The 27,016-nt window shown below is 64.8% G+C and overlaps 18 non-coding genes across 18 annotated transcripts; 9 read left to right on the top strand and 9 right to left on the bottom strand.

Moving 5' to 3' along the window:
• Positions 1 to 1,039: 1,039 nt before the first annotated feature.
• On the bottom strand, positions 1,040 to 1,113 carry TRNAN-GUU (transfer RNA asparagine (anticodon GUU)). Its single transcript has one exon. It is a non-coding gene; the product is annotated as a tRNA-Asn (tRNA).
• Positions 1,114 to 1,428: 315 nt separating this feature from the next.
• Positions 1,429 to 1,511, top strand: TRNAL-CAG (transfer RNA leucine (anticodon CAG)). Its single transcript has one exon. It is a non-coding gene; the product is annotated as a tRNA-Leu (tRNA).
• Positions 1,512 to 4,139: 2,628 nt separating this feature from the next.
• On the bottom strand, positions 4,140 to 4,213 carry TRNAN-GUU (transfer RNA asparagine (anticodon GUU)). Its single transcript has one exon. It is a non-coding gene; the product is annotated as a tRNA-Asn (tRNA).
• A 315-nt stretch (positions 4,214 to 4,528) lies between these two features.
• Positions 4,529 to 4,611, top strand: TRNAL-CAG (transfer RNA leucine (anticodon CAG)). Its single transcript has one exon. It is a non-coding gene; the product is annotated as a tRNA-Leu (tRNA).
• A 2,628-nt stretch (positions 4,612 to 7,239) lies between these two features.
• On the bottom strand, positions 7,240 to 7,313 carry TRNAN-GUU (transfer RNA asparagine (anticodon GUU)). The gene has a single exon. It is a non-coding gene; the product is annotated as a tRNA-Asn (tRNA).
• A 315-nt stretch (positions 7,314 to 7,628) lies between these two features.
• On the top strand, positions 7,629 to 7,711 carry TRNAL-CAG (transfer RNA leucine (anticodon CAG)). The gene has a single exon. It is a non-coding gene; the product is annotated as a tRNA-Leu (tRNA).
• A 2,628-nt stretch (positions 7,712 to 10,339) lies between these two features.
• Positions 10,340 to 10,413, bottom strand: TRNAN-GUU (transfer RNA asparagine (anticodon GUU)). Its single transcript has one exon. It is a non-coding gene; the product is annotated as a tRNA-Asn (tRNA).
• A 315-nt stretch (positions 10,414 to 10,728) lies between these two features.
• TRNAL-CAG (transfer RNA leucine (anticodon CAG)) lies at positions 10,729 to 10,811 on the top strand. The gene has a single exon. It is a non-coding gene; the product is annotated as a tRNA-Leu (tRNA).
• Positions 10,812 to 13,439: 2,628 nt separating this feature from the next.
• Positions 13,440 to 13,513, bottom strand: TRNAN-GUU (transfer RNA asparagine (anticodon GUU)). The gene has a single exon. It is a non-coding gene; the product is annotated as a tRNA-Asn (tRNA).
• Positions 13,514 to 13,828: 315 nt separating this feature from the next.
• On the top strand, positions 13,829 to 13,911 carry TRNAL-CAG (transfer RNA leucine (anticodon CAG)). The gene has a single exon. It is a non-coding gene; the product is annotated as a tRNA-Leu (tRNA).
• Positions 13,912 to 16,539: 2,628 nt separating this feature from the next.
• On the bottom strand, positions 16,540 to 16,613 carry TRNAN-GUU (transfer RNA asparagine (anticodon GUU)). Its single transcript has one exon. It is a non-coding gene; the product is annotated as a tRNA-Asn (tRNA).
• Positions 16,614 to 16,928: 315 nt separating this feature from the next.
• On the top strand, positions 16,929 to 17,011 carry TRNAL-CAG (transfer RNA leucine (anticodon CAG)). The gene has a single exon. It is a non-coding gene; the product is annotated as a tRNA-Leu (tRNA).
• Positions 17,012 to 19,642: 2,631 nt separating this feature from the next.
• Positions 19,643 to 19,716, bottom strand: TRNAN-GUU (transfer RNA asparagine (anticodon GUU)). The gene has a single exon. It is a non-coding gene; the product is annotated as a tRNA-Asn (tRNA).
• A 315-nt stretch (positions 19,717 to 20,031) lies between these two features.
• On the top strand, positions 20,032 to 20,114 carry TRNAL-CAG (transfer RNA leucine (anticodon CAG)). Its single transcript has one exon. It is a non-coding gene; the product is annotated as a tRNA-Leu (tRNA).
• Positions 20,115 to 22,745: 2,631 nt separating this feature from the next.
• TRNAN-GUU (transfer RNA asparagine (anticodon GUU)) lies at positions 22,746 to 22,819 on the bottom strand. The gene has a single exon. It is a non-coding gene; the product is annotated as a tRNA-Asn (tRNA).
• A 315-nt stretch (positions 22,820 to 23,134) lies between these two features.
• On the top strand, positions 23,135 to 23,217 carry TRNAL-CAG (transfer RNA leucine (anticodon CAG)). The gene has a single exon. It is a non-coding gene; the product is annotated as a tRNA-Leu (tRNA).
• A 2,629-nt stretch (positions 23,218 to 25,846) lies between these two features.
• TRNAN-GUU (transfer RNA asparagine (anticodon GUU)) lies at positions 25,847 to 25,920 on the bottom strand. Its single transcript has one exon. It is a non-coding gene; the product is annotated as a tRNA-Asn (tRNA).
• A 315-nt stretch (positions 25,921 to 26,235) lies between these two features.
• On the top strand, positions 26,236 to 26,318 carry TRNAL-CAG (transfer RNA leucine (anticodon CAG)). The gene has a single exon. It is a non-coding gene; the product is annotated as a tRNA-Leu (tRNA).
• The last annotated feature ends 698 nt before the right edge of the window (positions 26,319 to 27,016 follow it).

Genomic DNA, 27,016 nt, shown 5'->3' with positions numbered 1-27,016 from the left:
CTGCCCTCTGCGTGGGCAAATCACCCGCCAGGCGCCAGGTCGACCCGGGCCTGGAAAAGAGAGGGAAGGGGAGAACGGCCTGACCCTCCGCTTGCAAGGGTCCCCTGACCGCCTCCCCCACCTTGTGCCAGCCTCCGGGAGAGGCTCTGCTTGCCGCGGGCATGGTGGCGCCCCCGCCACTCCCGGAGGAGCTGGCAGTCGGGTGGGGTGCCGCGTTCAGAGACGAAAGCTTGTGGCAAGGGCTGACTTTCAATAGATCGCAGCGAGGGAGCTTCTCTGCTACGTACGAAACCCTGAATCAGGTCGTCTACGAATGATTTAGCACCAGGGTCCCCATGAACAAGCCGGGCTCTGTCTTGCCCAGGTCCGTCGAGCAAGCAGCCGGCAGCTGGGGAGGGAAGAGCTGGCTGCTCTCAGAAGCCACCTGCCCTGTGACTCCAGTGCCACGTCACGAGGCGCTCAGGACCCGGACTGTGAATCTCACGTCTGAACACACGGGTCCGTCCGGAGTCACGGAAAGGCCTCGGGCCTTCCTTTTCTGCCCCACCCCCAAAATCGACACGCGCTTGGTGGCCTGGGGGGTGCCCAATCTGGACGCAAAAGGTTCAGCGAAGGAGTCTGGAAGGCACGCAGGCCAGGCAGCTGGAACCAAATGAGAAAGGTCCCCCCGGCTTGCCCAAATGGGGGAGGAGGGCCACCCGGCGGAAGAGCATGCGATGAATCTTGAGTGGGTGGCCGCCAAGACATATCGGAGAGGCCCTTGCGCTGCCCCGTCCCAAGGTGGGTTTGGGAAAGTAGGCTTTGGGCAGAAGAGCAGGCCGGTTTCAGAGGCGGCTCTTGTGGCGGGGATCGCTGCTCAGCGTTGCGTGGTTGGGCACCCCGACACGTTAAGTGTCGAAATCCTTGGAGCGCACAGAGGCAAAAGGAGCCTCGGAGTCCCGAGGCCGCTCGGCGCAACGCAGGAAGTGAGACGCACCGGGGCCGGAAAAAGCTCTCCCTGCCTACTCCAAAAGGGGGCTGGGCAGGGCACGCCAAGCACCGTCCCTGGGTGGGCTCGAACCACCAACCTTCCGGTTAACAGCCGAACGCGCTGGCCCATTGCGCCACAGAGACGAGGCAGGCCAAGCCTGCGCCCCGCTCGTCTCCTTCTCTGTCCGCCGAGCGCCCCACCAGGCTGTGCAGCGAAGCATATGCCCCGGGGCCCCTCCTGGGCTCTGCCCAGCGAGGAAGAGGCTGCTGGGTTGCCCCTGGCAGAGGCAATTCCTCTCCAGGCAGCCCCCGGTTGCTGGCGGGCCTCCTGGCTTCCTCAAGAGACCTCATGGCCGCTGGGGCACTCTCCGCCCGGGCTCGGGGGTGCAAGGAACCCAGCGCGTGGGCCCGGGAAGAGGGTGCTGGGCTGAAGGGCGCGGCCAGGGCCCGCCCCTGCGTGTCAGGATGGCCGAGCGGTCGAAGGCGCTGCGTTCAGGTTGCAGTCTCCCCTGGAGGCGTGGGTTCGAGTCCCACTCCTGACAGCAGCCCCTTCTTTTCCCTGCGAGGCTCCCTCCCTGCCTGCACAGCTGTTGCTCTTGCAGTGGAGAAGGACACAGCAGCTTCCCCCAAGAGGCTGCAAGCTTCCCAGATGCCCAAGGCGGGAGGCGCGGCTCCCAGGCTGCGCTGGCTCTGCGCGGGATTGCCCGTGGGCACTACCCTCGGCAGGACGGCTCCTTTTTGCTGCCAACCCGGTTTGGCAATCTTGAGCATATCCAGCTGCGCAGGCCACCCCTTGGTGCCTGCCGCCCGCTACTCCCTCCCGGAGACTCCGGGAAGTGTGTGCCCACCCCCGGGGCCCTGCCCTAGGTGGCTGGGGGCGGCCGGGCCCGGCAGGCACTTGCCCCTGCACTCGGGCTTAACTGTGAGCTCAGCGAATGGAGTGGATGGAGCCACCTGCGAGTCCACCCGCAAGCCTGTGGTCTGCTGCTGCCCTGTGGGGCCTGCCTGAGGTGCCTGGGGACCGCAGGGCCTAGCAGGCAGCTGGCGCCGGGCACTGGGGATGCCTGAAGTGAGGAGCGTCTCCCGCAGCCAGGCCTAGGCCTGCTGGCACTTCTCCCTGGAGCTGGGCCCTGCAGGTAGCTGAATGGCTGGGTAGAGGCCGCGGGGCAGAAGGCTGGGATCTGGAGCCAATGTTGGGCAGGGAGAGCCAGGGAAGAGTGCGGGGGGGGGGGTGAGGGGGGATGCGGGGCAGGGGTGAGGATGGAGACTGAAGCCTGGCAGGGGGCACTTTTGGGAGGCTTAAGCCCCTGGTGGTTGTGTGGGTGCTCCGAGTGTCGTTGCCCGACTGCACCCTGGGGAGTTGACTGGGTGGGAAAGGCTTGGCGGCAGGAATTGTGGGCGCCAGGTCAACCCTACGCATTTCTCTGGGGCCATGGAGACAGCAGGTCAACCCCATGCAATTGTAGGGGGATTTCCAGGCCCCAGGCCAACCCCATGCATTTCTCTGGGGCGTTGGAGACAGCAGGGCAACCCTATGCAATTGTAGGGGGACTTCCAGGCCCCAGGCCAATCCCATGCATTTCTCTGGGGCGTTGGAGACACCGCGTCAACCCGATGCATTTCTGTGGGGCCTTGGGGACACCAGGTCAACCCTATGAAGTTCTTTGGGGATTTCCTGCCACCAGGCCTACCCCGCGCATTTCTGTGGGGACTTGGAAACACCAGGCCAACCCCATGCCTTTCTATGGGGCGTTGGAGGCACCGGGTCAACCCTATGCATTTGTATGGGGACTTCCAGGCACCAGGTTCATCCCCCGTGCATTCCTCTGGGGACTTCCTGGCACCAAGTCAACCCCTTCGTTCCTTTGGGGACTTGGAGAGACGACTTCTACCCCATTCAAGCCTGCGGGGACTTTCAGACACCAGGCCTACCCCAGGCATTCCTATGGGGACTTGTCAGCAAACAAGTCGACCCCATTGCTTGCTATCGGGACTGCCAGACACCAGGTCTACCCTGTTTTGAAGTGCAGGGTTGGCTTCTGGGACACCAGGTCAACCCCATCGATGTGTGCGGGAGGGAGAGGCTGGCGAGTGGGAGGGGAGCTCCCTGTCTCAGAGCCTCGCTGCCTGCCTGCCCTCTGCGTGGGCAAATCACCCGCCAGGCGCCAGGTCGACCCGGGCCTGGAAAAGAGAGGGAAGGGGAGAACGGCCTGACCCTCCGCTTGCAAGGGTCCCCTGACCGCCTCCCCCACCTTGTGCCAGCCTCCGGGAGAGGCTCTGCTTGCCGCGGGCATGGTGGCGCCCCCGCCACTCCCGGAGGAGCTGGCAGTCGGGTGGGGTGCCGCGTTCAGAGACGAAAGCTTGTGGCAAGGGCTGACTTTCAATAGATCGCAGCGAGGGAGCTTCTCTGCTACGTACGAAACCCTGAATCAGGTCGTCTACGAATGATTTAGCACCAGGGTCCCCATGAACAAGCCGGGCTCTGTCTTGCCCAGGTCCGTTGAGCAAGCAGCCGGCAGCTGGGGAGGGAAGAGCTGGCTGCTCTCAGAAGCCACCTGCCCTGTGACTCCAGTGCCACGTCACGGGGCGCTCAGGACCCGGACTGTGAATCTCACGTCTGAACACACGGGTCCGTCCGGAGTCACGGAAAGGCCTCGGGCCTTCCTTTTCTGCCCCACCCCCAAAATCGACACGCGCTTGGTGGCCTGGGGGGTGCCCAATCTGGACGCAAAAGGTTCAGCGAAGGAGTCTGGAAGGCACGCAGGCCAGGCAGCTGGAACCAAATGAGAAAGGTCCCCCCGGCTTGCCCAAATGGGGGAGGAGGGCCATCCGGCGGAAGAGCATGCGATGAATCTTGAGTGGGTGGCCGCCAAGACATATCGGAGAGGCCCTTGCGCTGCCCCGTCCCAAGGTGGGTTTGGGAAAGTAGGCTTTGGGCAGAAGAGCAGGCCGGTTTCAGAGGCGGCTCTTGTGGCGGGGATCGCTGCTCAGCGTTGCGTGGTTGGGCACCCCGACACGTTAAGTGTCGAAATCCTTGGAGCGCACAGAGGCAAAAGGAGCCTCGGAGTCCCGAGGCCGCTCGGCGCAACGCAGGAAGTGAGACGCACCGGGGCCGGAAAAAGCTCTCCCTGCCTACTCCAAAAGGGGGCTGGGCAGGGCACGCCAAGCACCGTCCCTGGGTGGGCTCGAACCACCAACCTTCCGGTTAACAGCCGAACGCGCTGGCCCATTGCGCCACAGAGACGAGGCAGGCCAAGCCTGCGCCCCGCTCGTCTCCTTCTCTGTCCGCCGAGCGCCCCACCAGGCTGTGCAGCGAAGCATATGCCCCGGGGCCCCTCCTGGGCTCTGCCCAGCGAGGAAGAGGCTGCTGGGTTGCCCCTGGCAGAGGCAATTCCTCTCCAGGCAGCCCCCGGTTGCTGGCGGGCCTCCTGGCTTCCTCAAGAGACCTCATGGCCGCTGGGGCACTCTCCGCCCGGGCTCGGGGGTGCAAGGAACCCAGCGCGCGGGCCCGGGAAGAGGGTGCTGGGCTGAAGGGCGCGGCCAGGGCCCGCCCCTGCGTGTCAGGATGGCCGAGCGGTCGAAGGCGCTGCGTTCAGGTCGCAGTCTCCCCTGGAGGCGTGGGTTCGAGTCCCACTCCTGACAGCAGCCCCTTCTTTTCCCTGCGAGGCTCCCTCCCTGCCTGCACAGCTGTTGCTCTTGCAGTGGAGAAGGACACAGCAGCTTCCCCCAGGAGGCTGCAAGCTTCCCAGATGCCCAAGGCGGGAGGCGCGGCTCCCAGGCTGCGCTGGCTCTGCGCGGGATTGCCCGTGGGCACTACCCTCGGCAGGACGGCTCCTTTTTGCTGCCAACCCGGTTTGGCAATCTTGAGCATATCCAGCTGCGCAGGCCACCCCTTGGTGCCTGCCGCCCGCTACTCCCTCCCGGAGACTCCGGGAAGTGTGTGCCCACCCCCGGGGCCCTGCCCTAGGTGGCTGGGGGCGGCCGGGCCCGGCAGGCACTTGCCCCTGCACTCGGGCTTAACTGTGAGCTCAGCGAATGGAGTGGATGGAGCCACCTGCGAGTCCACCCGCAAGCCTGTGGTCTGCTGCTGCCCTGTGGGGCCTGCCTGAGGTGCCTGGGGACCGCAGGGCCTAGCAGGCAGCTGGCGCCGGGCACTGGGGATGCCTGAAGTGAGGAGCGTCTCCCGCAGCCAGGCCTAGGCCTGCTGGCACTTCTCCCTGGAGCTGGGCCCTGCAGGTAGCTGAATGGCTGGGTAGAGGCCGCGGGGCAGAAGGCTGGGATCTGGAGCCAATGTTGGGCAGGGAGAGCCAGGGAAGAGTGCGGGGGGGGGGGTGAGGGGGGATGCGGGGCAGGGGTGAGGATGGAGACTGAAGCCTGGCAGGGGGCACTTTTGGGAGGCTTAAGCCCCTGGTGGTTGTGTGGGTGCTCCGAGTGTCGTTGCCCGACTGCACCCTGGGGAGTTGACTGGGTGGGAAAGGCTTGGCGGCAGGAATTGTGGGCGCCAGGTCAACCCTACGCATTTCTCTGGGGCCATGGAGACAGCAGGTCAACCCCATGCAATTGTAGGGGGATTTCCAGGCCCCAGGCCAACCCCATGCATTTCTCTGGGGCGTTGGAGACAGCAGGGCAACCCTATGCAATTGTAGGGGGACTTCCAGGCCCCAGGCCAATCCCATGCATTTCTCTGGGGCGTTGGAGACACCGCGTCAACCCGATGCATTTCTGTGGGGCCTTGGGGACACCAGGTCAACCCTATGCAGTTCTTTGGGGATTTCCTGCCACCAGGCCTACCCCGCGCATTTCTGTGGGGACTTGGAAACACCAGGCCAACCCCATGCCTTTCTATGGGGCGTTGGAGGCACCGGGTCAACCCTATGCATTTGTATGGGGACTTCCAGGCACCAGGTTCATCCCCCGTGCATTCCTCTGGGGACTTCCTGGCACCAAGTCAACCCCTTCATTCCTTTGGGGACTTGGAGAGACGACTTCTACCCCATTCAAGCCTGCGGGGACTTTCAGACACCAGGCCTACCCCAGGCATTCCTATGGGGACTTGTCAGCAAACAAGTCGACCCCATTGCTTGCTATCGGGACTGCCAGACACCAGGTCTACCCTGTTTTGAAGTGCAGGGTTGGCTTCTGGGACACCAGGTCAACCCCATCGATGTGTGCGGGAGGGAGAGGCTGGCGAGTGGGAGGGGAGCTCCCTGTCTCAGAGCCTCGCTGCCTGCCTGCCCTCTGCGTGGGCAAATCACCCGCCAGGCGCCAGGTCGACCCGGGCCTGGAAAAGAGAGGGAAGGGGAGAACGGCCTGACCCTCCGCTTGCAAGGGTCCCCTGACCGCCTCCCCCACCTTGTGCCAGCCTCCGGGAGAGGCTCTGCTTGCCGCGGGCATGGTGGCGCCCCCGCCACTCCCGGAGGAGCTGGCAGTCGGGTGGGGTGCCGCGTTCAGAGACGAAAGCTTGTGGCAAGGGCTGACTTTCAATAGATCGCAGCGAGGGAGCTTCTCTGCTACGTACGAAACCCTGAATCAGGTCGTCTACGAATGATTTAGCACCAGGGTCCCCATGAACAAGCCGGGCTCTGTCTTGCCCAGGTCCGTTGAGCAAGCAGCCGGCAGCTGGGGAGGGAAGAGCTGGCTGCTCTCAGAAGCCACCTGCCCTGTGACTCCAGTGCCACGTCACGAGGCGCTCAGGACCCGGACTGTGAATCTCACGTCTGAACACACGGGTCCGTCCGGAGTCACGGAAAGGCCTCGGGCCTTCCTTTTCTGCCCCACCCCCAAAATCGACACGCGCTTGGTGGCCTGGGGGGTGCCCAATCTGGACGCAAAAGGTTCAGCGAAGGAGTCTGGAAGGCACGCAGGCCAGGCAGCTGGAACCAAATGAGAAAGGTCCCCCCGGCTTGCCCAAATGGGGGAGGAGGGCCATCCGGCGGAAGAGCATGCGATGAATCTTGAGTGGGTGGCCGCCAAGACATATCGGAGAGGCCCTTGCGCTGCCCCGTCCCAAGGTGGGTTTGGGAAAGTAGGCTTTGGGCAGAAGAGCAGGCCGGTTTCAGAGGCGGCTCTTGTGGCGGGGATCGCTGCTCAGCGTTGCGTGGTTGGGCACCCCGACACGTTAAGTGTCGAAATCCTTGGAGCGCACAGAGGCAAAAGGAGCCTCGGAGTCCCGAGGCCGCTCGGCGCAACGCAGGAAGTGAGACGCACCGGGGCCGGAAAAAGCTCTCCCTGCCTACTCCAAAAGGGGGCTGGGCAGGGCACGCCAAGCACCGTCCCTGGGTGGGCTCGAACCACCAACCTTCCGGTTAACAGCCGAACGCGCTGGCCCATTGCGCCACAGAGACGAGGCAGGCCAAGCCTGCGCCCCGCTCGTCTCCTTCTCTGTCCGCCGAGCGCCCCACCAGGCTGTGCAGCGAAGCATATGCCCCGGGGCCCCTCCTGGGCTCTGCCCAGCGAGGAAGAGGCTGCTGGGTTGCCCCTGGCAGAGGCAATTCCTCTCCAGGCAGCCCCCGGTTGCTGGCGGGCCTCCTGGCTTCCTCAAGAGACCTCATGGCCGCTGGGGCACTCTCCGCCCGGGCTCGGGGGTGCAAGGAACCCAGCGCGCGGGCCCGGGAAGAGGGTGCTGGGCTGAAGGGCGCGGCCAGGGCCCGCCCCTGCGTGTCAGGATGGCCGAGCGGTCGAAGGCGCTGCGTTCAGGTCGCAGTCTCCCCTGGAGGCGTGGGTTCGAGTCCCACTCCTGACAGCAGCCCCTTCTTTTCCCTGCGAGGCTCCCTCCCTGCCTGCACAGCTGTTGCTCTTGCAGTGGAGAAGGACACAGCAGCTTCCCCCAGGAGGCTGCAAGCTTCCCAGATGCCCAAGGCGGGAGGCGCGGCTCCCAGGCTGCGCTGGCTCTGCGCGGGATTGCCCGTGGGCACTACCCTCGGCAGGACGGCTCCTTTTTGCTGCCAACCCGGTTTGGCAATCTTGAGCATATCCAGCTGCGCAGGCCACCCCTTGGTGCCTGCCGCCCGCTACTCCCTCCCGGAGACTCCGGGAAGTGTGTGCCCACCCCCGGGGCCCTGCCCTAGGTGGCTGGGGGCGGCCGGGCCCGGCAGGCACTTGCCCCTGCACTCGGGCTTAACTGTGAGCTCAGCGAATGGAGTGGATGGAGCCACCTGCGAGTCCACCCGCAAGCCTGTGGTCTGCTGCTGCCCTGTGGGGCCTGCCTGAGGTGCCTGGGGACCGCAGGGCCTAGCAGGCAGCTGGCGCCGGGCACTGGGGATGCCTGAAGTGAGGAGCGTCTCCCGCAGCCAGGCCTAGGCCTGCTGGCACTTCTCCCTGGAGCTGGGCCCTGCAGGTAGCTGAATGGCTGGGTAGAGGCCGCGGGGCAGAAGGCTGGGATCTGGAGCCAATGTTGGGCAGGGAGAGCCAGGGAAGAGTGTGGGGGGGGGGGTGAGGGGGGATGCGGGGCAGGGGTGAGGATGGAGACTGAAGCCTGGCAGGGGGCACTTTTGGGAGGCTTAAGCCCCTGGTGGTTGTGTGGGTGCTCCGAGTGTCGTTGCCCGACTGCACCCTGGGGAGTTGACTGGGTGGGAAAGGCTTGGCGGCAGGAATTGTGGGCGCCAGGTCAACCCTACGCATTTCTCTGGGGCCATGGAGACAGCAGGTCAACCCCATGCAATTGTAGGGGGATTTCCAGGCCCCAGGCCAACCCCATGCATTTCTCTGGGGCGTTGGAGACAGCAGGGCAACCCTATGCAATTGTAGGGGGACTTCCAGGCCCCAGGCCAATCCCATGCATTTCTCTGGGGCGTTGGAGACACCGCGTCAACCCGATGCATTTCTGTGGGGCCTTGGGGACACCAGGTCAACCCTATGCAGTTCTTTGGGGATTTCCTGCCACCAGGCCTACCCCGCGCATTTCTGTGGGGACTTGGAAACACCAGGCCAACCCCATGCCTTTCTATGGGGCGTTGGAGGCACCGGGTCAACCCTATGCATTTGTATGGGGACTTCCAGGCACCAGGTTCATCCCCCGTGCATTCCTCTGGGGACTTCCTGGCACCAAGTCAACCCCTTCGTTCCTTTGGGGACTTGGAGAGACGACTTCTACCCCATTCAAGCCTGCGGGGACTTTCAGACACCAGGCCTACCCCAGGCATTCCTATGGGGACTTGTCAGCAAACAAGTCGACCCCATTGCTTGCTATCGGGACTGCCAGACACCAGGTCTACCCTGTTTTGAAGTGCAGGGTTGGCTTCTGGGACACCAGGTCAACCCCATCGATGTGTGCGGGAGGGAGAGGCTGGCGAGTGGGAGGGGAGCTCCCTGTCTCAGAGCCTCGCTGCCTGCCTGCCCTCTGCGTGGGCAAATCACCCGCCAGGCGCCAGGTCGACCCGGGCCTGGAAAAGAGAGGGAAGGGGAGAACGGCCTGACCCTCCGCTTGCAAGGGTCCCCTGACCGCCTCCCCCACCTTGTGCCAGCCTCCGGGAGAGGCTCTGCTTGCCGCGGGCATGGTGGCGCCCCCGCCACTCCCGGAGGAGCTGGCAGTCGGGTGGGGTGCCGCGTTCAGAGACGAAAGCTTGTGGCAAGGGCTGACTTTCAATAGATCGCAGCGAGGGAGCTTCTCTGCTACGTACGAAACCCTGAATCAGGTCGTCTACGAATGATTTAGCACCAGGGTCCCCATGAACAAGCCGGGCTCTGTCTTGCCCAGGTCCGTTGAGCAAGCAGCCGGCAGCTGGGGAGGGAAGAGCTGGCTGCTCTCAGAAGCCACCTGCCCTGTGACTCCAGTGCCACGTCACGAGGCGCTCAGGACCCGGACTGTGAATCTCACGTCTGAACACACGGGTCCGTCCGGAGTCACGGAAAGGCCTCGGGCCTTCCTTTTCTGCCCCACCCCCAAAATCGACACGCGCTTGGTGGCCTGGGGGGTGCCCAATCTGGACGCAAAAGGTTCAGCGAAGGAGTCTGGAAGGCACGCAGGCCAGGCAGCTGGAACCAAATGAGAAAGGTCCCCCCGGCTTGCCCAAATGGGGGAGGAGGGCCATCCGGCGGAAGAGCATGCGATGAATCTTGAGTGGGTGGCCGCCAAGACATATCGGAGAGGCCCTTGCGCTGCCCCGTCCCAAGGTGGGTTTGGGAAAGTAGGCTTTGGGCAGAAGAGCAGGCCGGTTTCAGAGGCGGCTCTTGTGGCGGGGATCGCTGCTCAGCGTTGCGTGGTTGGGCACCCCGACACGTTAAGTGTCGAAATCCTTGGAGCGCACAGAGGCAAAAGGAGCCTCGGAGTCCCGAGGCCGCTCGGCGCAACGCAGGAAGTGAGACGCACCGGGGCCGGAAAAAGCTCTCCCTGCCTACTCCAAAAGGGGGCTGGGCAGGGCACGCCAAGCACCGTCCCTGGGTGGGCTCGAACCACCAACCTTCCGGTTAACAGCCGAACGCGCTGGCCCATTGCGCCACAGAGACGAGGCAGGCCAAGCCTGCGCCCCGCTCGTCTCCTTCTCTGTCCGCCGAGCGCCCCACCAGGCTGTGCAGCGAAGCATATGCCCCGGGGCCCCTCCTGGGCTCTGCCCAGCGAGGAAGAGGCTGCTGGGTTGCCCCTGGCAGAGGCAATTCCTCTCCAGGCAGCCCCCGGTTGCTGGCGGGCCTCCTGGCTTCCTCAAGAGACCTCATGGCCGCTGGGGCACTCTCCGCCCGGGCTCGGGGGTGCAAGGAACCCAGCGCGCGGGCCCGGGAAGAGGGTGCTGGGCTGAAGGGCGCGGCCAGGGCCCGCCCCTGCGTGTCAGGATGGCCGAGCGGTCGAAGGCGCTGCGTTCAGGTCGCAGTCTCCCCTGGAGGCGTGGGTTCGAGTCCCACTCCTGACAGCAGCCCCTTCTTTTCCCTGCGAGGCTCCCTCCCTGCCTGCACAGCTGTTGCTCTTGCAGTGGAGAAGGACACAGCAGCTTCCCCCAGGAGGCTGCAAGCTTCCCAGATGCCCAAGGCGGGAGGCGCGGCTCCCAGGCTGCGCTGGCTCTGCGCGGGATTGCCCGTGGGCACTACCCTCGGCAGGACGGCTCCTTTTTGCTGCCAACCCGGTTTGGCAATCTTGAGCATATCCAGCTGCGCAGGCCACCCCTTGGTGCCTGCCGCCCGCTACTCCCTCCCGGAGACTCCGGGAAGTGTGTGCCCACCCCCGGGGCCCTGCCCTAGGTGGCTGGGGGCGGCCGGGCCCGGCAGGCACTTGCCCCTGCACTCGGGCTTAACTGTGAGCTCAGCGAATGGAGTGGATGGAGCCACCTGCGAGTCCACCCGCAAGCCTGTGGTCTGCTGCTGCCCTGTGGGGCCTGCCTGAGGTGCCTGGGGACCGCAGGGCCTAGCAGGCAGCTGGCGCCGGGCACTGGGGATGCCTGAAGTGAGGAGCGTCTCCCGCAGCCAGGCCTAGGCCTGCTGGCACTTCTCCCTGGAGCTGGGCCCTGCAGGTAGCTGAATGGCTGGGTAGAGGCCGCGGGGCAGAAGGCTGGGATCTGGAGCCAATGTTGGGCAGGGAGAGCCAGGGAAGAGTGTGGGGGGGGGGGTGAGGGGGGATGCGGGGCAGGGGTGAGGATGGAGACTGAAGCCTGGCAGGGGGCACTTTTGGGAGGCTTAAGCCCCTGGTGGTTGTGTGGGTGCTCCGAGTGTCGTTGCCCGACTGCACCCTGGGGAGTTGACTGGGTGGGAAAGGCTTGGCGGCAGGAATTGTGGGCGCCAGGTCAACCCTACGCATTTCTCTGGGGCCATGGAGACAGCAGGTCAACCCCATGCAATTGTAGGGGGATTTCCAGGCCCCAGGCCAACCCCATGCATTTCTCTGGGGCGTTGGAGACAGCAGGGCAACCCTATGCAATTGTAGGGGGACTTCCAGGCCCCAGGCCAATCCCATGCATTTCTCTGGGGCGTTGGAGACACCGCGTCAACCCGATGCATTTCTGTGGGGCCTTGGGGACACCAGGTCAACCCTATGCAGTTCTTTGGGGATTTCCTGCCACCAGGCCTACCCCGCGCATTTCTGTGGGGACTTGGAAACACCAGGCCAACCCCATGCCTTTCTATGGGGCGTTGGAGGCACCGGGTCAACCCTATGCATTTGTATGGGGACTTCCAGGCACCAGGTTCATCCCCCGTGCATTCCTCTGGGGACTTCCTGGCACCAAGTCAACCCCTTCGTTCCTTTGGGGACTTGGAGAGACGACTTCTACCCCATTCAAGCCTGCGGGGACTTTCAGACACCAGGCCTACCCCAGGCATTCCTATGGGGACTTGTCAGCAAACAAGTCGACCCCATTGCTTGCTATCGGGACTGCCAGACACCAGGTCTACCCTGTTTTGAAGTGCAGGGTTGGCTTCTGGGACACCAGGTCAACCCCATCGATGTGTGCGGGAGGGAGAGGCTGGCGAGTGGGAGGGGAGCTCCCTGTCTCAGAGCCTCGCTGCCTGCCTGCCCTCTGCGTGGGCAAATCACCCGCCAGGCGCCAGGTCGACCCGGGCCTGGAAAAGAGAGGGAAGGGGAGAACGGCCTGACCCTCCGCTTGCAAGGGTCCCCTGACCGCCTCCCCCACCTTGTGCCAGCCTCCGGGAGAGGCTCTGCTTGCCGCGGGCATGGTGGCGCCCCCGCCACTCCCGGAGGAGCTGGCAGTCGGGTGGGGTGCCGCGTTCAGAGACGAAAGCTTGTGGCAAGGGCTGACTTTCAATAGATCGCAGCGAGGGAGCTTCTCTGCTACGTACGAAACCCTGAATCAGGTCGTCTACGAATGATTTAGCACCAGGGTCCCCATGAACAAGCCGGGCTCTGTCTTGCCCAGGTCCGTTGAGCAAGCAGCCGGCAGCTGGGGAGGGAAGAGCTGGCTGCTCTCAGAAGCCACCTGCCCTGTGACTCCAGTGCCACGTCACGAGGCGCTCAGGACCCGGACTGTGAATCTCACGTCTGAACACACGGGTCCGTCCGGAGTCACGGAAAGGCCTCGGGCCTTCCTTTTCTGCCCCACCCCCAAAATCGACACGCGCTTGGTGGCCTGGGGGGTGCCCAATCTGGACGCAAAAGGTTCAGCGAAGGAGTCTGGAAGGCACGCAGGCCAGGCAGCTGGAACCAAATGAGAAAGGTCCCCCCGGCTTGCCCAAATGGGGGAGGAGGGCCATCCGGCGGAAGAGCATGCGATGAATCTTGAGTGGGTGGCCGCCAAGACATATCGGAGAGGCCCTTGCGCTGCCCCGTCCCAAGGTGGGTTTGGGAAAGTAGGCTTTGGGCAGAAGAGCAGGCCGGTTTCAGAGGCGGCTCTTGTGGCGGGGATCGCTGCTCAGCGTTGCGTGGTTGGGCACCCCGACACGTTAAGTGTCGAAATCCTTGGAGCGCACAGAGGCAAAAGGAGCCTCGGAGTCCCGAGGCCGCTCGGCGCAACGCAGGAAGTGAGACGCACCGGGGCCGGAAAAAGCTCTCCCTGCCTACTCCAAAAGGGGGCTGGGCAGGGCACGCCAAGCACCGTCCCTGGGTGGGCTCGAACCACCAACCTTCCGGTTAACAGCCGAACGCGCTGGCCCATTGCGCCACAGAGACGAGGCAGGCCAAGCCTGCGCCCCGCTCGTCTCCTTCTCTGTCCGCCGAGCGCCCCACCAGGCTGTGCAGCGAAGCATATGCCCCGGGGCCCCTCCTGGGCTCTGCCCAGCGAGGAAGAGGCTGCTGGGTTGCCCCTGGCAGAGGCAATTCCTCTCCAGGCAGCCCCCGGTTGCTGGCGGGCCTCCTGGCTTCCTCAAGAGACCTCATGGCCGCTGGGGCACTCTCCGCCCGGGCTCGGGGGTGCAAGGAACCCAGCGCGCGGGCCCGGGAAGAGGGTGCTGGGCTGAAGGGCGCGGCCAGGGCCCGCCCCTGCGTGTCAGGATGGCCGAGCGGTCGAAGGCGCTGCGTTCAGGTCGCAGTCTCCCCTGGAGGCGTGGGTTCGAGTCCCACTCCTGACAGCAGCCCCTTCTTTTCCCTGCGAGGCTCCCTCCCTGCCTGCACAGCTGTTGCTCTTGCAGTGGAGAAGGACACAGCAGCTTCCCCCAAGAGGCTGCAAGCTTCCCAGATGCCCAAGGCGGGAGGCGCGGCTCCCAGGCTGCGCTGGCTCTGCGCGGGATTGCCCGTGGGCACTACCCTCGGCAGGACGGCTCCTTTTTGCTGCCAACCCGGTTTGGCAATCTTGAGCATATCCAGCTGCGCAGGCCACCCCTTGGTGCCTGCCGCCCGCTACTCCCTCCCGGAGACTCCGGGAAGTGTGTGCCCACCCCCGGGGCCCTGCCCTAGGTGGCTGGGGGCGGCCGGGCCCGGCAGGCACTTGCCCCTGCACTCGGGCTTAACTGTGAGCTCAGCGAATGGAGTGGATGGAGCCACCTGCGAGTCCACCCGCAAGCCTGTGGTCTGCTGCTGCCCTGTGGGGCCTGCCTGAGGTGCCTGGGGACCGCAGGGCCTAGCAGGCAGCTGGCGCCGGGCACTGGGGATGCCTGAAGTGAGGAGCGTCTCCCGCAGCCAGGCCTAGGCCTGCTGGCACTTCTCCCTGGAGCTGGGCCCTGCAGGTAGCTGAATGGCTGGGTAGAGGCCGCGGGGCAGAAGGCTGGGATCTGGAGCCAATGTTGGGCAGGGAGAGCCAGGGAAGAGTGCGGGGTGGGGGGTGAGGGGGGATGCGGGGCAGGGGTGAGGATGGAGACTGAAGCCTGGCAGGGGGCACTTTTGGGAGGCTTAAGCCCCTGGTGGTTGTGTGGGTGCTCCGAGTGTCGTTGCCCGACTGCACCCTGGGGAGTTGACTGGGTGGGAAAGGCTTGGCGGCAGGAATTGTGGGCGCCAGGTCAACCCTACGCATTTCTCTGGGGCCATGGAGACAGCAGGTCAACCCCATGCAATTGTAGGGGGATTTCCAGGCCCCAGGCCAACCCCATGCATTTCTCTGGGGCGTTGGAGACAGCAGGGCAACCCTATGCAATTGTAGGGGGACTTCCAGGCCCCAGGCCAATCCCATGCATTTCTCTGGGGCGTTGGAGACACCGCGTCAACCCGATGCATTTCTGTGGGGCCTTGGGGACACCAGGTCAACCCTATGCAGTTCTTTGGGGATTTCCTGCCACCAGGCCTACCCCGCGCATTTCTGTGGGGACTTGGAAACACCAGGCCAACCCCATGCCTTTCTATGGGGCGTTGGAGGCACCGGGTCAACCCTATGCATTTGTATGGGGACTTCCAGGCACCAGGTTCATCCCCCGTGCATTCCTCTGGGGACTTCCTGGCACCAAGTCAACCCCTTCGTTCCTTTGGGGACTTGGAGAGACGACTTCTACCCCATTCAAGCCTGCGGGGACTTTCAGACACCAGGCCTACCCCAGGCATTCCTATGGGGACTTGTCAGCAAACAAGTCGACCCCATTGCTTGCTATCGGGACTGCCAGACACCAGGTCTACCCTGTTTTGAAGTGCAGGGTTGGCTTCTGGGACACCAGGTCAACCCCATCGATGTGTGCGGGAGGGAGAGGCTGGCGAGTGGGAGGGGAGCTCCCTGTCTCAGAGCCTCGCTGCCTGCCTGCCCTCTGCGTGGGCAAATCACCCGCCAGGCGCCAGGTCGACCCGGGCCTGGAAAAGAGAGGGAAGGGGAGAACGGCCTGACCCTCCGCTTGCAAGGGTCCCCTGACCGCCTCCCCCACCTTGTGCCAGCCTCCGGGAGAGGCTCTGCTTGCCGCGGGCATGGTGGCGCCCCCGCCACTCCCGGAGGAGCTGGCAGTCGGGTGGGGTGCCGCGTTCAGAGACGAAAGCTTGTGGCAAGGGCTGACTTTCAATAGATCGCAGCGAGGGAGCTTCTCTGCTACGTACGAAACCCTGAATCAGGTCGTCTACGAATGATTTAGCACCAGGGTCCCCATGAACAAGCCGGGCTCTGTCTTGCCCAGGTCCGTTGAGCAAGCAGCCGGCAGCTGGGGAGGGAAGAGCTGGCTGCTCTCAGAAGCCACCTGCCCTGTGACTCCAGTGCCACGTCACGAGGCGCTCAGGACCCGGACTGTGAATCTCACGTCTGAACACACGGGTCCGTCCGGAGTCACGGAAAGGCCTCGGGCCTTCCTTTTCTGCCCCACCCCCAAAATCGACACGCGCTAGGTGGCCTGGGGGGTGCCCAATCTGGACGCAAAAGGTTCAGCGAAGGAGTCTGGAAGGCACGCAGGCCAGGCAGCTGGAACCAAATGAGAAAGGTCCCCCCGGCTTGCCCAAATGGGGGAGGAGGGCCATCCGGCGGAAGAGCATGCGATGAATCTTGAGTGGGTGGCCACCAAGACATATCGGAGAGGCCCTTGCGCTGCCCCGTCCCAAGGTGGGTTTGGGAAAGTAGGCTTTGGGCAGAAGAGCAGGCCGGTTTCAGAGGCGGCTCTTGTGGCGGGGATCGCTGCTCAGCGTTGCGTGGTTGGGCACCCCGACACGTTAAGTGTCGAAATCCTTGGAGCGCACAGAGGCAAAAGGAGCCTCGGAGTCCCGAGGCCGCTCGGCGCAACGCAGGAAGTGAGACGCACCGGGGCCGGAAAAAGCTCTCCCTGCCTACTCCAAAAGGGGGCTGGGCAGGGCACGCCAAGCACCGTCCCTGGGTGGGCTCGAACCACCAACCTTCCGGTTAACAGCCGAACGCGCTGGCCCATTGCGCCACAGAGACGAGGCAGGCCAAGCCTGCGCCCCGCTCGTCTCCTTCTCTGTCCGCCGAGCGCCCCACCAGGCTGTGCAGCGAAGCATATGCCCCGGGGCCCCTCCTGGGCTCTGCCCAGCGAGGAAGAGGCTGCTGGGTTGCCCCTGGCAGAGGCAATTCCTCTCCAGGCAGCCCCCGGTTGCTGGCGGGCCTCCTGGCTTCCTCAAGAGACCTCATGGCCGCTGGGGCACTCTCCGCCCGGGCTCGGGGGTGCAAGGAACCCAGCGCGCGGGCCCGGGAAGAGGGTGCTGGGCTGAAGGGCGCGGCCAGGGCCCGCCCCTGCGTGTCAGGATGGCCGAGCGGTCGAAGGCGCTGCGTTCAGGTCGCAGTCTCCCCTGGAGGCGTGGGTTCGAGTCCCACTCCTGACAGCAGCCCCTTCTTTTCCCTGCGAGGCTCCCTCCCTGCCTGCACAGCTGTTGCTCTTGCAGTGGAGAAGGACACAGCAGCTTCCCCCAAGAGGCTGCAAGCTTCCCAGATGCCCAAGGCGGGAGGCGCGGCTCCCAGGCTGCGCTGGCTCTGCGCGGGATTGCCCGTGGGCACTACCCTCGGCAGGACGGCTCCTTTTTGCTGCCAACCCGGTTTGGCAATCTTGAGCATATCCAGCTGCGCAGGCCACCCCTTGGTGCCTGCCGCCCGCTACTCCCTCCCGGAGACTCCGGGAAGTGTGTGCCCACCCCCGGGGCCCTGCCCTAGGTGGCTGGGGGCGGCCGGGCCCGGCAGGCACTTGCCCCTGCACTCGGGCTTAACTGTGAGCTCAGCGAATGGAGTGGATGGAGCCACCTGCGAGTCCACCCGCAAGCCTGTGGTCTGCTGCTGCCCTGTGGGGCCTGCCTGAGGTGCCTGGGGACCGCAGGGCCTAGCAGGCAGCTGGCGCCGGGCACTGGGGATGCCTGAAGTGAGGAGCGTCTCCCGCAGCCAGGCCTAGGCCTGCTGGCACTTCTCCCTGGAGCTGGGCCCTGCAGGTAGCTGAATGGCTGGGTAGAGGCCGCGGGGCAGAAGGCTGGGATCTGGAGCCAATGTTGGGCAGGGAGAGCCAGGGAAGAGTGCGGGGGGGGGTGGGGTGAGGGGGGATGCGGGGCAGGGGTGAGGATGGAGACTGAAGCCTGGCAGGGGGCACTTTTGGGAGGCTTAAGCCCCTGGTGGTTGTGTGGGTGCTCCGAGTGTCGTTGCCCGACTGCACCCTGGGGAGTTGACTGGGTGGGAAAGGCTTGGCGGCAGGAATTGTGGGCGCCAGGTCAACCCTACGCATTTCTCTGGGGCCATGGAGACAGCAGGTCAACCCCATGCAATTGTAGGGGGATTTCCAGGCCCCAGGCCAACCCCATGCATTTCTCTGGGGCGTTGGAGACAGCAGGGCAACCCTATGCAATTGTAGGGGGACTTCCAGGCCCCAGGCCAATCCCATGCATTTCTCTGGGGCGTTGGAGACACCGCGTCAACCCGATGCATTTCTGTGGGGCCTTGGGGACACCAGGTCAACCCTATGCAGTTCTTTGGGGATTTCCTGCCACCAGGCCTACCCCGCGCATTTCTGCGGGGACTTGGAAACACCAGGCCAACCCCATGCCTTTCTATGGGGCGTTGGAGGCACCGGGTCAACCCTATGCATTTGTATGGGGACTTCCAGGCACCAGGTTCATCCCCCGTGCATTCCTCTGGGGACTTCCTGGCACCAAGTCAACCCCTTCGTTCCTTTGGGGACTTGGAGAGACGACTTCTACCCCATTCAAGCCTGCGGGGACTTTCAGACACCAGGCCTACCCCAGGCATTCCTATGGGGACTTGTCAGCAAACAAGTCGACCCCATTGCTTGCTATCGGGACTGCCAGACACCAGGTCTACCCTGTTTTGAAGTGCAGGGTTGGCTTCTGGGACACCAGGTCAACCCCATCGATGTGTGCGGGAGGGAGAGGCTGGCGAGTGGGAGGGGAGCTCCCTGTCTCAGAGCCTCGCTGCCTGCCTGCCCTCTGCGTGGGCAAATCACCCGCCAGGCGCCAGGTCGACCCGGGCCTGGAAAAGAGAGGGAAGGGGAGAACGGCCTGACCCTCCGCTTGCAAGGGTCCCCTGACCGCCTCCCCCACCTTGTGCCAGCCTCCGGGAGAGGCTCTGCTTGCCGCGGGCATGGTGGCGCCCCCGCCACTCCCGGAGGAGCTGGCAGTCGGGTGGGGTGCCGCGTTCAGAGACGAAAGCTTGTGGCAAGGGCTGACTTTCAATAGATCGCAGCGAGGGAGCTTCTCTGCTACGTACGAAACCCTGAATCAGGTCGTCTACGAATGATTTAGCACCAGGGTCCCCATGAACAAGCCGGGCTCTGTCTTGCCCAGGTCCGTTGAGCAAGCAGCCGGCAGCTGGGGAGGGAAGAGCTGGCTGCTCTCAGAAGCCACCTGCCCTGTGACTCCAGTGCCACGTCACGAGGCGCTCAGGACCCGGACTGTGAATCTCACGTCTGAACACACGGGTCCGTCCGGAGTCACGGAAAGGCCTCGGGCCTTCCTTTTCTGCCCCACCCCCAAAATCGACACGCGCTTGGTGGCCTGGGGGGTGCCCAATCTGGACGCAAAAGGTTCAGCGAAGGAGTCTGGAAGGCACGCAGGCCAGGCAGCTGGAACCAAATGAGAAAGGTCCCCCCGGCTTGCCCAAATGGGGGAGGAGGGCCACCCGGCGGAAGAGCATGCGATGAATCTTGAGTGGGTGGCCGCCAAGACATATCGGAGAGGCCCTTGCGCTGCCCCGTCCCAAGGTGGGTTTGGGAAAGTAGGCTTTGGGCAGAAGAGCAGGCCGGTTTCAGAGGCGGCTCTTGTGGCGGGGATCGCTGCTCAGCGTTGCGTGGTTGGGCACCCCGACACGTTAAGTGTCGAAATCCTTGGAGCGCACAGAGGCAAAAGGAGCCTCGGAGTCCCGAGGCCGCTCGGCGCAACGCAGGAAGTGAGACGCACCGGGGCCGGAAAAAGCTCTCCCTGCCTACTCCAAAAGGGGGCTGGGCAGGGCACGCCAAGCACCGTCCCTGGGTGGGCTCGAACCACCAACCTTCCGGTTAACAGCCGAACGCGCTGGCCCATTGCGCCACAGAGACGAGGCAGGCCAAGCCTGCGCCCCGCTCGTCTCCTTCTCTGTCCGCCGAGCGCCCCACCAGGCTGTGCAGCGAAGCATATGCCCCGGGGCCCCTCCTGGGCTCTGCCCAGCGAGGAAGAGGCTGCTGGGTTGCCCCTGGCAGAGGCAATTCCTCTCCAGGCAGCCCCCGGTTGCTGGCGGGCCTCCTGGCTTCCTCAAGAGACCTCATGGCCGCTGGGGCACTCTCCGCCCGGGCTCGGGGGTGCAAGGAACCCAGCGCGCGGGCCCGGGAAGAGGGTGCTGGGCTGAAGGGCGCGGCCAGGGCCCGCCCCTGCGTGTCAGGATGGCCGAGCGGTCGAAGGCGCTGCGTTCAGGTCGCAGTCTCCCCTGGAGGCGTGGGTTCGAGTCCCACTCCTGACAGCAGCCCCTTCTTTTCCCTGCGAGGCTCCCTCCCTGCCTGCACAGCTGTTGCTCTTGCAGTGGAGAAGGACACAGCAGCTTCCCCCAAGAGGCTGCAAGCTTCCCAGATGCCCAAGGCGGGAGGCGCGGCTCCCAGGCTGCGCTGGCTCTGCGCGGGATTGCCCGTGGGCACTACCCTCGGCAGGACGGCTCCTTTTTGCTGCCAACCCGGTTTGGCAATCTTGAGCATATCCAGCTGCGCAGGCCACCCCTTGGTGCCTGCCGCCCGCTACTCCCTCCCGGAGACTCCGGGAAGTGTGTGCCCACCCCCGGGGCCCTGCCCTAGGTGGCTGGGGGCGGCCGGGCCCGGCAGGCACTTGCCCCTGCACTCGGGCTTAACTGTGAGCTCAGCGAATGGAGTGGATGGAGCCACCTGCGAGTCCACCCGCAAGCCTGTGGTCTGCTGCTGCCCTGTGGGGCCTGCCTGAGGTGCCTGGGGACCGCAGGGCCTAGCAGGCAGCTGGCGCCGGGCACTGGGGATGCCTGAAGTGAGGAGCGTCTCCCGCAGCCAGGCCTAGGCCTGCTGGCACTTCTCCCTGGAGCTGGGCCCTGCAGGTAGCTGAATGGCTGGGTAGAGGCCGCGGGGCAGAAGGCTGGGATCTGGAGCCAATGTTGGGCAGGGAGAGCCAGGGAAGAGTGCGGGGGGGGGGGGGGTGAGGGGGGATGCGGGGCAGGGGTGAGGATGGAGACTGAAGCCTGGCAGGGGGCACTTTTGGGAGGCTTAAGCCCCTGGTGGTTGTGTGGGTGCTCCGAGTGTCGTTGCCCGACTGCACCCTGGGGAGTTGACTGGGTGGGAAAGGCTTGGCGGCAGGAATTGTGGGCGCCAGGTCAACCCTACGCATTTCTCTGGGGCCATGGAGACAGCAGGTCAACCCCATGCAATTGTAGGGGGATTTCCAGGCCCCAGGCCAACCCCATGCATTTCTCTGGGGCGTTGGAGACAGCAGGGCAACCCTATGCAATTGTAGGGGGACTTCCAGGCCCCAGGCCAATCCCATGCATTTCTCTGGGGCGTTGGAGACACCGCGTCAACCCGATGCATTTCTGTGGGGCCTTGGGGACACCAGGTCAACCCTATGCAGTTCTTTGGGGATTTCCTGCCACCAGGCCTACCCCGCGCATTTCTGCGGGGACTTGGAAACACCAGGCCAACCCCATGCCTTTCTATGGGGCGTTGGAGGCACCGGGTCAACCCTATGCATTTGTATGGGGACTTCCAGGCACCAGGTTCATCCCCCGTGCATTCCTCTGGGGACTTCCTGGCACCAAGTCAACCCCTTCGTTCCTTTGGGGACTTGGAGAGACGACTTCTACCCCATTCAAGCCTGCGGGGACTTTCAGACACCAGGCCTACCCCAGGCATTCCTATGGGGACTTGTCAGCAAACAAGTCGACCCCATTGCTTGCTATCGGGACTGCCAGACACCAGGTCTACCCTGTTTTGAAGTGCAGGGTTGGCTTCTGGGACACCAGGTCAACCCCATCGATGTGTGCGGGAGGGAGAGGCTGGCGAGTGGGAGGGGAGCTCCCTGTCTCAGAGCCTCGCTGCCTGCCTGCCCTCTGCGTGGGCAAATCACCCGCCAGGCGCCAGGTCGACCCGGGCCTGGAAAAGAGAGGGAAGGGGAGAACGGCCTGACCCTCCGCTTGCAAGGGTCCCCTGACCGCCTCCCCCACCTTGTGCCAGCCTCCGGGAGAGGCTCTGCTTGCCGCGGGCATGGTGGCGCCCCCGCCACTCCCGGAGGAGCTGGCAGTCGGGTGGGGTGCCGCGTTCAGAGACGAAAGCTTGTGGCAAGGGCTGACTTTCAATAGATCGCAGCGAGGGAGCTTCTCTGCTACGTACGAAACCCTGAATCAGGTCGTCTACGAATGATTTAGCACCAGGGTCCCCATGAACAAGCCGGGCTCTGTCTTGCCCAGGTCCGTTGAGCAAGCAGCCGGCAGCTGGGGAGGGAAGAGCTGGCTGCTCTCAGAAGCCACCTGCCCTGTGACTCCAGTGCCACGTCACGAGGCGCTCAGGACCCGGACTGTGAATCTCACGTCTGAACACACGGGTCCGTCCGGAGTCACGGAAAGGCCTCGGGCCTTCCTTTTCTGCCCCACCCCCAAAATCGACACGCGCTTGGTGGCCTGGGGGGTGCCCAATCTGGACGCAAAAGGTTCAGCGAAGGAGTCTGGAAGGCACGCAGGCCAGGCAGCTGGAACCAAATGAGAAAGGTCCCCCCGGCTTGCCCAAATGGGGGAGGAGGGCCATCCGGCGGAAGAGCATGCGATGAATCTTGAGTGGGTGGCCGCCAAGACATATCGGAGAGGCCCTTGCGCTGCCCCGTCCCAAGGTGGGTTTGGGAAAGTAGGCTTTGGGCAGAAGAGCAGGCCGGTTTCAGAGGCGGCTCTTGTGGCGGGGATCGCTGCTCAGCGTTGCGTGGTTGGGCACCCCGACACGTTAAGTGTCGAAATCCTTGGAGCGCACAGAGGCAAAAGGAGCCTCGGAGTCCCGAGGCCGCTCGGCGCAACGCAGGAAGTGAGACGCACCGGGGCCGGAAAAAGCTCTCCCTGCCTACTCCAAAAGGGGGCTGGGCAGGGCACGCCAAGCACCGTCCCTGGGTGGGCTCGAACCACCAACCTTCCGGTTAACAGCCGAACGCGCTGGCCCATTGCGCCACAGAGACGAGGCAGGCCAAGCCTGCGCCCCGCTCGTCTCCTTCTCTGTCCGCCGAGCGCCCCACCAGGCTGTGCAGCGAAGCATATGCCCCGGGGCCCCTCCTGGGCTCTGCCCAGCGAGGAAGAGGCTGCTGGGTTGCCCCTGGCAGAGGCAATTCCTCTCCAGGCAGCCCCCGGTTGCTGGCGGGCCTCCTGGCTTCCTCAAGAGACCTCATGGCCGCTGGGGCACTCTCCGCCCGGGCTCGGGGGTGCAAGGAACCCAGCGCGCGGGCCCGGGAAGAGGGTGCTGGGCTGAAGGGCGCGGCCAGGGCCCGCCCCTGCGTGTCAGGATGGCCGAGCGGTCGAAGGCGCTGCGTTCAGGTCGCAGTCTCCCCTGGAGGCGTGGGTTCGAGTCCCACTCCTGACAGCAGCCCCTTCTTTTCCCTGCGAGGCTCCCTCCCTGCCTGCACAGCTGTTGCTCTTGCAGTGGAGAAGGACACAGCAGCTTCCCCCAGGAGGCTGCAAGCTTCCCAGATGCCCAAGGCGGGAGGCGCGGCTCCCAGGCTGCGCTGGCTCTGCGCGGGATTGCCCGTGGGCACTACCCTCGGCAGGACGGCTCCTTTTTGCTGCCAACCCGGTTTGGCAATCTTGAGCATATCCAGCTGCGCAGGCCACCCCTTGGTGCCTGCCGCCCGCTACTCCCTCCCGGAGACTCCGGGAAGTGTGTGCCCACCCCCGGGGCCCTGCCCTAGGTGGCTGGGGGCGGCCGGGCCCGGCAGGCACTTGCCCCTGCACTCGGGCTTAACTGTGAGCTCAGCGAATGGAGTGGATGGAGCCACCTGCGAGTCCACCCGCAAGCCTGTGGTCTGCTGCTGCCCTGTGGGGCCTGCCTGAGGTGCCTGGGGACCGCAGGGCCTAGCAGGCAGCTGGCGCCGGGCACTGGGGATGCCTGAAGTGAGGAGCGTCTCCCGCAGCCAGGCCTAGGCCTGCTGGCACTTCTCCCTGGAGCTGGGCCCTGCAGGTAGCTGAATGGCTGGGTAGAGGCCGCGGGGCAGAAGGCTGGGATCTGGAGCCAATGTTGGGCAGGGAGAGCCAGGGAAGAGTGCGGGGGGGGGGGGTGAGGGGGGATGCGGGGCAGGGGTGAGGATGGAGACTGAAGCCTGGCAGGGGGCACTTTTGGGAGGCTTAAGCCCCTGGTGGTTGTGTGGGTGCTCCGAGTGTCGTTGCCCGACTGCACCCTGGGGAGTTGACTGGGTGGGAAAGGCTTGGCGGCAGGAATTGTGGGCGCCAGGTCAACCCTACGCATTTCTCTGGGGCCATGGAGACAGCAGGTCAACCCCATGCAATTGTAGGGGGATTTCCAGGCCCCAGGCCAACCCCATGCATTTCTCTGGGGCGTTGGAGACAGCAGGGCAACCCTATGCAATTGTAGGGGGACTTCCAGGCCCCAGGCCAATCCCATGCATTTCTCTGGGGCGTTGGAGACACCGCGTCAACCCGATGCATTTCTGTGGGGCCTTGGGGACACCAGGTCAACCCTATGCAGTTCTTTGGGGATTTCCTGCCACCAGGCCTACCCCGCGCATTTCTGTGGGGACTTGGAAACACCAGGCCAACCCCATGCCTTTCTATGGGGCGTTGGAGGCACCGGGTCAACCCTATGCATTTGTATGGGGACTTCCAGGCACCAGGTTCATCCCCCGTGCATTCCTCTGGGGACTTCCTGGCACCAAGTCAACCCCTTCGTTCCTTTGGGGACTTGGAGAGACGACTTCTACCCCATTCAAGCCTGCGGGGACTTTCAGACACCAGGCCTACCCCAGGCATTCCTATGGGGACTTGTCAGCAAACAAGTCGACCCCATTGCTTGCTATCGGGACTGCCAGACACCAGGTCTACCCTGTTTTGAAGTGCAGGGTTGGCTTCTGGGACACCAGGTCAACCCCATCGATGTGTGCGGGAGGGAGAGGCTGGCGAGTGGGAGGGGAGCTCCCTGTCTCAGAGCCTCGCTGCCTGCCTGCCCTCTGCGTGGGCAAATCACCCGCCAGGCGCCAGGTCGACCCGGGCCTGGAAAAGAGAGGGAAGGGGAGAACGGCCTGACCCTCCGCTTGCAAGGGTCCCCTGACCGCCTCCCCCACCTTGTGCCAGCCTCCGGGAGAGGCTCTGCTTGCCGCGGGCATGGTGGCGCCCCCGCCACTCCCGGAGGAGCTGGCAGTCGGGTGGGGTGCCGCGTTCAGAGACGAAAGCTTGTGGCAAGGGCTGACTTTCAATAGATCGCAGCGAGGGAGCTTCTCTGCTACGTACGAAACCCTGAATCAGGTCGTCTACGAATGATTTAGCACCAGGGTCCCCATGAACAAGCCGGGCTCTGTCTTGCCCAGGTCCGTTGAGCAAGCAGCCGGCAGCTGGGGAGGGAAGAGCTGGCTGCTCTCAGAAGCCACCTGCCCTGTGACTCCAGTGCCACGTCACGAGGCGCTCAGGACCCGGACTGTGAATCTCACGTCTGAACACACGGGTCCGTCCGGAGTCACGGAAAGGCCTCGGGCCTTCCTTTTCTGCCCCACCCCCAAAATCGACACGCGCTTGGTGGCCTGGGGGGTGCCCAATCTGGACGCAAAAGGTTCAGCGAAGGAGTCTGGAAGGCACGCAGGCCAGGCAGCTGGAACCAAATGAGAAAGGTCCCCCCGGCTTGCCCAAATGGGGGAGGAGGGCCATCCGGCGGAAGAGCATGCGATGAATCTTGAGTGGGTGGCCGCCAAGACATATCGGAGAGGCCCTTGCGCTGCCCCGTCCCAAGGTGGGTTTGGGAAAGTAGGCTTTGGGCAGAAGAGCAGGCCGGTTTCAGAGGCGGCTCTTGTGGCGGGGATCGCTGCTCAGCGTTGCGTGGTTGGGCACCCCGACACGTTAAGTGTCGAAATCCTTGGAGCGCACAGAGGCAAAAGGAGCCTCGGAGTCCCGAGGCCGCTCGGCGCAACGCAGGAAGTGAGACGCACCGGGGCCGGAAAAAGCTCTCCCTGCCTACTCCAAAAGGGGGCTGGGCAGGGCACGCCAAGCACCGTCCCTGGGTGGGCTCGAACCACCAACCTTCCGGTTAACAGCCGAACGCGCTGGCCCATTGCGCCACAGAGACGAGGCAGGCCAAGCCTGCGCCCCGCTCGTCTCCTTCTCTGTCCGCCGAGCGCCCCACCAGGCTGTGCAGCGAAGCATATGCCCCGGGGCCCCTCCTGGGCTCTGCCCAGCGAGGAAGAGGCTGCTGGGTTGCCCCTGGCAGAGGCAATTCCTCTCCAGGCAGCCCCCGGTTGCTGGCGGGCCTCCTGGCTTCCTCAAGAGACCTCATGGCCGCTGGGGCACTCTCCGCCCGGGCTCGGGGGTGCAAGGAACCCAGCGCGTGGGCCCGGGAAGAGGGTGCTGGGCTGAAGGGCGCGGCCAGGGCCCGCCCCTGCGTGTCAGGATGGCCGAGCGGTCGAAGGCGCTGCGTTCAGGTCGCAGTCTCCCCTGGAGGCGTGGGTTCGAGTCCCACTCCTGACAGCAGCCCCTTCTTTTCCCTGCGAGGCTCCCTCCCTGCCTGCACAGCTGTTGCTCTTGCAGTGGAGAAGGACACAGCAGCTTCCCCCAAGAGGCTGCAAGCTTCCCAGATGCCCAAGGCGGGAGGCGCGGCTCCCAGGCTGCGCTGGCTCTGCGCGGGATTGCCCGTGGGCACTACCCGCGGCAGGACGGCTCCTTTTTGCTGCCAACCCGGTTTGGCAATCTTGAGCATATCCAGCTGCGCAGGCCACCCCTTGGTGCCTGCCGCCCGCTACTCCCTCCCGGAGACTCCGGGAAGTGTGTGCCCACCCCCGGGGCCCTGCCCTAGGTGGCTGGGGGCGGCCGGGCCCGGCAGGCACTTGCCCCTGCACTCGGGCTTAACTGTGAGCTCAGCGAATGGAGTGGATGGAGCCACCTGCGAGTCCACCCGCAAGCCTGTGGTCTGCTGCTGCCCTGTGGGGCTTGCCTGAGGTGCCTGGGGACCGCAGGGCCTAGCAGGCAGCTGGCGCCGGGCACTGGGGATGCCTGAAGTGAGGAGCGTCTCCCGCAGCCAGGCCTAGGCCTGCTGGCACTTCTCCCTGGAGCTGGGCCCTGCAGGTAGCTGAATGGCTGGGTAGAGGCCGCGGGGCAGAAGGCTGGGATCTGGAGCCAATGTTGGGCAGGGAGAGCCAGGGAAGAGTGCGGGGGGGGGGGTGAGGGGG

Source organism: Alligator mississippiensis, chromosome 15 (genome assembly GCF_030867095.1).
Source record: "Alligator mississippiensis isolate rAllMis1 chromosome 15, rAllMis1, whole genome shotgun sequence".
Taxonomy (NCBI): Eukaryota; Metazoa; Chordata; order Crocodylia; family Alligatoridae; genus Alligator; species Alligator mississippiensis.
This window is presented reverse-complemented; position numbering and strand designations above follow the sequence as displayed.